General features: G+C 45.0%; 1 long non-coding RNA gene across 1 annotated transcript; it reads left to right on the top strand.

Annotated features, from left to right (window-relative positions):
• The first annotated feature begins 3,729 nt into the window (after positions 1–3,729).
• LOC120098553 (uncharacterized) lies at positions 3,730–6,495 on the top strand. The gene is made up of 2 exons (XR_005496867.2): positions 3,730–3,959; positions 5,378–6,495. It is a non-coding gene; the product is annotated as an uncharacterized LOC120098553 (long non-coding RNA).
• Positions 6,496–7,150: the final 655 nt, after the last annotated feature.

The following is a 7,150-nucleotide window of genomic DNA, read 5'->3' on the forward strand; positions in this document are numbered from 1 at the left end:
GAGGAAAAATGGCTCCATCTGCTCGCTGCTGGGTCATAAATAAAACAGAATTGGAGCAAAATGGATGGAAAGCAATTTTTGGAAGATGAATTTCCAAGAGTTGGCTTCCATTCCTGCTCCTCTTCTGCTGCTGGAAATGGCCGGCTGCGGTCTTGCTGAGCCAGGGCTGGGGCAGACCCAATGGGCGGGGCGCATGGATGATGGTTGGCATCACAGGCTTCTTGCAAAGCTTCTTTGATGAGTCCTTCTCTTCCTCTTCTTCTTCCTCCTCCTCTTCCTCCTCCTCCTCTTTTCCTCCCCCTTCTCTTTGTTCTCCATTGTCCTTGCTGCTGCCATCACAGTCGACGTTGTCATCATCATCATCACCATCACCACCACCACCACCACCACCACCACCACCACCACCACCACCACCACCATCATCATCATCTCATCATCATCATCACCATCATGATAAACTGATGAATTGGCTCCAGATGCCTTCTTATGCAGATGCTGAGCTGGAAGTTGCACGTGTACCCACTTTAAGTCTTGATCTATCCTGACTGCACATCCTTAAGGCTGCAAAGCTCTTCCCCATCACAGTCTCTGTGACTTGTGCTTTGGTTTTCTCTGTCACTTTTTAAAACGTCCTTCCATTGACACATACAGTTGTACATATTTATAGGGTGCAGTGTGACACTTGTGTGCCTGTGTGCAAAGTAGAATGATCCTCTTGGGGTCGCAGGAAGAGCATCTCTTTAAGATTTATCATCTGTATTGAGAGCATTCAGAATTCTTGAGCAATTCTCTTAGTTGCCCATTGTCCTCTCCCTAATCAAGAGCAGGCACTTCTTAGAACAGGGAGTGGGGACAATTCCTAACCACTAGAAAGAATTCAATAATATTTTTGGATAACTGAATTAATGTGTATATGTATGAGTAATTAAATTAATTAATTAATTGTGGGATTCCTATAATCTGTGCAACATAGCCAGCCTGTGTTTATCTCTTCCTACCCATTTCTTATTTCTGACTGACCACAGTACATTTTGTAGACCTTCTTTTGGTCATAATTCCTCCCACACTATAACTTCCGGCCGCTGTCCTTGGTAGAGTCTGTCCATTTTTCTTGGCATTCCTCTGCAGATCCTCCCAGGCAGCCTCAGCTCTGCCCTCTGGTTTGTTCCTGGTGATAAGAGCAATAGCTTTTGTTATTCTTTTAGTTTGTTATCAGTTCTCAGGGAGTGCCTATTACAAACATTCTTTTATGACCTTGCAGCGGTGAACATCTGACCAAGGTCCATGAGGTAGAACAAGGCATGGGGCAGCAGGAAGTCTGAGGACTTGTGATTTGATACTGAGTGTAGACCACGCTATGTTGTCTAGGACTCTCTTTGGTTCTTAGTAGGGTTGACATGTCTTTGAGGGTACCCATTGTGTGCTCGTCTCCCCTGGTGACTGACTTCAGTGGCCTTTTAGGCTATAACATCTTTGGACACTCACCTCTTAGTGACTTTGCATGCAATTCTCCTGGTCACGTACTGTTCTATGACCAAGACAGAGGAGACTCTGGTCCTCATGGGCTTCATCCCAGCGACGGTGCAGAGGAAAGCAAGCCTGAACACAAAAGAGAAAGGATTTCAGAGCAGCACAATGCTAAGGTGGTAAGAGAGATGGGGAGGTAGATGAAGTGACAGCTTAGATCTCCATGTTATTCTCCCAACTTGGCTTTCCTGGTTACCTGCAGATGGTATACTGCTCCAGATGCCACACTGCAGGGACCCTGTCTTCTCAGGCCAGTCCTTTGCATCAGCCCCATGGTTGGGACCCAGTGTAAACAAAAGTGTGAAGTAGCACAAGGAACAGACAAGAAAGGCCCTCTGCTCTGGCCAACGCTCATGCTCAGGTCTCATGTCTTAAAAAATCCATATAGTTGATGCTCCTCTGACAGGTGAAGCTACCCACAGCAGAATTGGGGGCTCCGTGGGACCTGTGCCTTCTGATCTCTCGTGGGTAATTTTAGAATTACCGAGTCTTATGTACAGTGTCAATGTTCTGTATCAAAACGGAATCTTTCTTGAAGGATATGTAAGGGTTTCAAATAAATGCATATGGTCAGACTGATGATTCACTGAGTGGGGTCATGTCGATCCATTGTAAAGCGGTGCATCCAATGGCCAAGAGACAAGGGCCAAGGGTTTCTCTGGAAATGGAGATCCAGTCACCTGCCCCTCCCACTCTTCAGCAGAAAGTCACCTATCCATACCGAGGGCATAGAGCCCCGAAGAGCCAGCTTCTTAGCTAGCTAGCTCTACCACACATGTGTTGACACATCTCCCTCCTCACTTGACCTTATATATTCCCTATGTACAAGGACAAAATGAGGTTTCTTTCAGAAATGACTGTAAGACTATACATATGGTCTCCACACAATGTCTTCAGCCTTCCCCCCACAGTAACTTGCCCTATGTAGTGTGGTGTGTGCATAATAATGACATTAATAACTGCTGTCAATAAGTGGATGTGTGGGTGGAGGGATGGATGGATAAATGAGTAGATGAAGCAAAATCACTTGGTAATGTTTCAGAGCAGAAAACCAAAAGAAAAAGTGGTTAGGAGAGACAAGGAGAAGCTGAAGATGTGGCTGACTGAGAAAATAAGCTACAATGTGCCATCACTCTTATATCATTTCCCACACTGAAGAGCCACAAGACTGACTTGAGTGAAGCCTTTGACAGCAAACTAAAGGATTATAAACATTGAAAAGTACAGCTCTTCCCAAGACGAGGGGGGTTAAAGATGGCTGGATTTTGAAGTCTGGAGAGGTGAGAGGCTTTTACTTTACAGCAACCACTCGGATTCACACCAGATGGGGTTAATAAGCAAGCGAGGGGTTGAAATAGGAAGCCTGCCAGAAGAGACCACTGAAATGATTCAGGGATAGGATTGAGACACAGCTCAACTGGTAGGATGATGGCCCAGTATATACAAGACCTACGGGTTGATTCTATGCCCTCGCCTCATGAACAGACCTGGTAATGCATGCTTGTAATCCCAGCACTTAGGATACAGAGGCAAAAAATAAAACTGGAAGTTCAGGGTCAGCCTCAGCTACATATTGAATTCAAGGCCACCCTAAGCTACTCAAGAACCTGCCTTACAATAAAGAAGCTAGGAAGGAGGTAGCGGTAGCAGCGATGGGGAGAGACTCGGCTTCTGAGGCTAGGGTAGACCATGCAACCTGAAGAACAGAACATGGGTAGTGAAGCTCAAAGGTAAAGAAATCCAATTAGATGAGATGGAGAAGGCTTAGGAGTGCAGGCTTGTGCTTCAGCTAAAGACGAAATGAGTTTAGGATATGAGTTTAGGAGTCTGTTCAGCATAACTGCTAATCACACTGTGTGGACAAACACTTGCTGTGGCCTCCTGCTTTGTAGTATCATCCATGGGCTTGATGTGACCAACAAAGCATGAACAGCAGTCAGTTCCCCAAGTCAGTTTGCAGTTTGCTGCTTACGTTTTTCTGTCACACTGCGACCAGGGGAGTTCTAGACAGGGAGCTGGTCCATCAGGCAGGAGTGAGGATAGCGGGAAGCAGAGAGCACACACGAGAAAGAGACCTTTTGGCAATGGGCCATCGTGATTTGAGATTTGATACAACCTCCTGTTGGAATATCAATAGGCAGCTGTGTGTGTGTCTGTGGGAGGGAACTCCAGGCAGGAAATAGAAACTGTGGAGTCCCTGACAAAAAGAGAAGCAAAAGGAAATCAGCAAGGAATGGTAGGGAAGACGTGTGGTCTGAGCCCTGGCCTGCAACATTTTCAGAAGAAGGGGCAGCGGAGGTCTGAGGAGTGGGCAGCATGTGTCCTGGAAACCTAGGGGGGAAGATGCACCAAGAAGTGATTAACTGTGGCCATCACTGCACACAACCCAACCAAGACAAGAACTCAGAACCAACTCCTAGACTTGACTGCATGTAAGTCACTGATAATTCTGCCAATGGAAGTGGTTATGGAGATGTGTGCGCGCGCATGTGTGTATATGTGTGGTGTGTGTGTATGTGTGTACATGCATGTGTTGTGTAAGCAGATATGGAAGCACTGGAAGGACAAGGTATTGCACAAGCAAGTGGAGAAATGTGACATTAATTGATGGAGTAACTGGTGTCAAGATAATTTAAGTGGGGGAAAGGTACAGCATTGCTTGTGTGCGGTAGGGAAAGATCCAGCAGAAAGGACAATGTTGAAACATAGGAGCTGGCTGGCAGGATGGCTACCAATATGTCCTTAAAGAAGCAGGAAGAGATGAGATCCAGTATACAAGGGAAGAACTGGCCTCACACAGGACCTGCCTGTTCTCTGTGGTAACCCACAGAAAGGCAGCCTGAGCAGACCCTGAGTCCATCACACACTGAACTCAGCCACTAGGGATTCTTGGTTCCGTTCTGTGACTTTTCAGCCTTTTCCAGCGACTGGTACCGCAGTGATCTGAGAGTTTACTCTCACTCCTCTGAATCTGAATCTCCTGTCTCCAACTTGATTCTAAGCTCCTCTCCCTCTCTTCCCAGTCAGGCTCAAGCTCTGTGGGGAGAAGGAAGGACAAGGGCCAGTCGGAGACACTTCAGGATTGTAGCTTTTCTAGCTTGGCCACAGAGCCCTCCCTGCAATGCTAACATAAGGGTGGTACTGAGGGCCTTGGTCAAGACTATTTCATTTTCAACTGTAGAGTCTGGAGACATGTTCACAGAGTCAAGTTCAGCTTCAACTTGACCTCTAGATAACAAAGGACCTTCCTCAAAAAAATTGCAGAGAATTCCACCCTGTGGTAGTCCTGGTTCACTCTTGGTTGTGCATTGTCCACAGAGTATGGAAGTTTCATTGGTAACCTAAGACTCTACAAGAGAAGTGGTGGGGGTGCTTTTACTCATTTGGACAGAGAAGGCAAACATTGTGGTGATGTCTACGGTATAGCTCCTAAAAAGGGAGCTGGAGAGGGACTGGAGAGATGACTCGGTGGTTGTAAGTGCATGCTGTTCTTACAGAGATACTCATTCAAATTCCAGTGCCCATCTCAGACATCTCCCAGCCACGTGTTACTCTGGCTCCAGGTGATCCGATGCTTCTGCTCTCCTCTAGTACCAGCACACATGTGCACGTAGCCCCACATAGACCTATCCACAGAAACATTGTTGGTTTTGAATAAACTTCAAAACAGGTATCATCAAAGTGTCCTGTAGGATAAGGCACCAAAGGCTGCCAAGAGAAATGATGTGAAACCTATGCCTGAGGGTCCTTGTACTGCTGATGAAAATGGTGGTGTTACAGGAGAACTCAGGATAGGTGTAGCTGAAGGCAGTCTCGGTGGTTAACTAAACACAGATTTCTCACTTTTCAGAGGTCATGACTACCTTGATCCTAAGCTTCGAGCTGACTTGTTTGTCCCGGGAGCAGTCACAGAATCTGGAAAAGCATCATGGCTAAGCAAGGTTTCTCACAAGAAGCCTCTGAGTGCAGGCCGAATCCCAGTGCAGAGCCTGTGCAGCGATCGCAGGCATCGGAGCTGAGCGCCTGAGTTTGGTGGAGTGAACACAAATACCAGAGGAGAGGCCCACACGTGCTCAAGCTTTCAGAAAGGGCTGATATCTAGTTTTATTGTTGTGATTTCTGAACCTCAACATTCTCCTCAAACTCAATATAATTAAAAAACCCTGATGCTACTTCCAAGAGAGTTAGGATTCTACGGAGAATTTTCAAACAAACCCACACATCTGCTGGTTAATAAAAAAAAAAAAACCTGCTAGATGAACTGATGAATTAACTCCAGAATCCTGAAGGTTTTTCTGTGTTTATTAGAAAAAAAAATAGACTAGCAAAATCCATAATCTCAGAGAAGATGTAGGACTCCAATTTATTAACCCATCTCTGCAGTTACTGAAGAGAGAAGGAAATTAACAAACTGCATAAGAAAGTCACTGGATGAACAAAGCCACCAGAAATAAAATGGCCCATAGATAGGAAATAGGGGCTTACCCTCTGGCTTTCCAACGCAATACCTTACAATGAGCTGCTGGCCAAAGCATGATGCTACATCCAGAGCACAACTCTAAAAGAACAGAATTAATGGAGTACTATTTAGTTCCAACCATGAAGGAAATCACGCTATTTATGACAATACACACAAACCAGGCACAGAAAGATTCCTACCATATGATCTCACATATGAAAGCTATAAAAAAAAGTCTTAAAAAAAAAACTCATAGAAGCCCAGTAGGTAGTTGCCAGAGATGAGGAAATGGGAGTTAGAGTGATATTGGTCAAATATCACTAATAACTTCAGCTAATATGAATAAGGTCCAGAGAGCTAGTGTACAGCAGGCTATCTGTACTTATGTATCATAGTTTGAAACTTGGTAAGAAAGAAGCTTTAAGTGTTCTTATGCAAGTACCTGAGAAAATGTGTATGTTAATGATCTTTGTTGAGCCACTCCACTCTGAATACATATTTCAAAACACCATACGTAAGTGTATTCAATCTTTATATATCATTTCAAAGCAACGTTGACATTGTGTTAATTTAAAACTTCTTCACACCTTTCAGTCCTAGTTCTGATACCCATGCATCAGGCAAGAATAAGAACCTTTTATACTTATTTTATAATAAAAGGTAGCTGAGGACTAGTTGTTATGCTTCTGAAACCTTGGTGCCCACCCCCAGTGAGACAACAAGGCCACACCAAGCCAACAAGGTCACAGGTCCTAATCCTTTCAAAGAATGCCACTCCCTTTGAGCGTATGGGGGCCATTTTCATTCAGACTACCATAGACAGCATTCTCCGATATTTCTTTTTTAATGTTTTGCCATTGAGAATGTTTTTAAGAATTGTACCATGGGAAGCCTCGTCTGGCAACCTCTGATCCTAGCTTTGAGAGGCAGAGGCAGGGGAATCTGAGTTAGAGGACAGCCTGAACCATATGTAGCAGGTCAGGGCTCCATCATTAGACACTGTCTCAAAATAACAAAAATTGTATGAGAGGGTTCCCAACATGAAACCCGGATTGAAAGGTAGGGTGTCTTGCTCTCACTTGGCCTTGGGCCTGTCATATACCTGGTGGCAGTCTATCTCTAATAGTCCTAGTTAATGGAAAGCTGAAGCCCTGAATGTGAACG

Source organism: Rattus norvegicus, chromosome 19 (assembly GCF_036323735.1).
Source record: "Rattus norvegicus strain BN/NHsdMcwi chromosome 19, GRCr8, whole genome shotgun sequence".
NCBI classification, from domain to species: domain Eukaryota; kingdom Metazoa; phylum Chordata; class Mammalia; order Rodentia; family Muridae; genus Rattus; species Rattus norvegicus.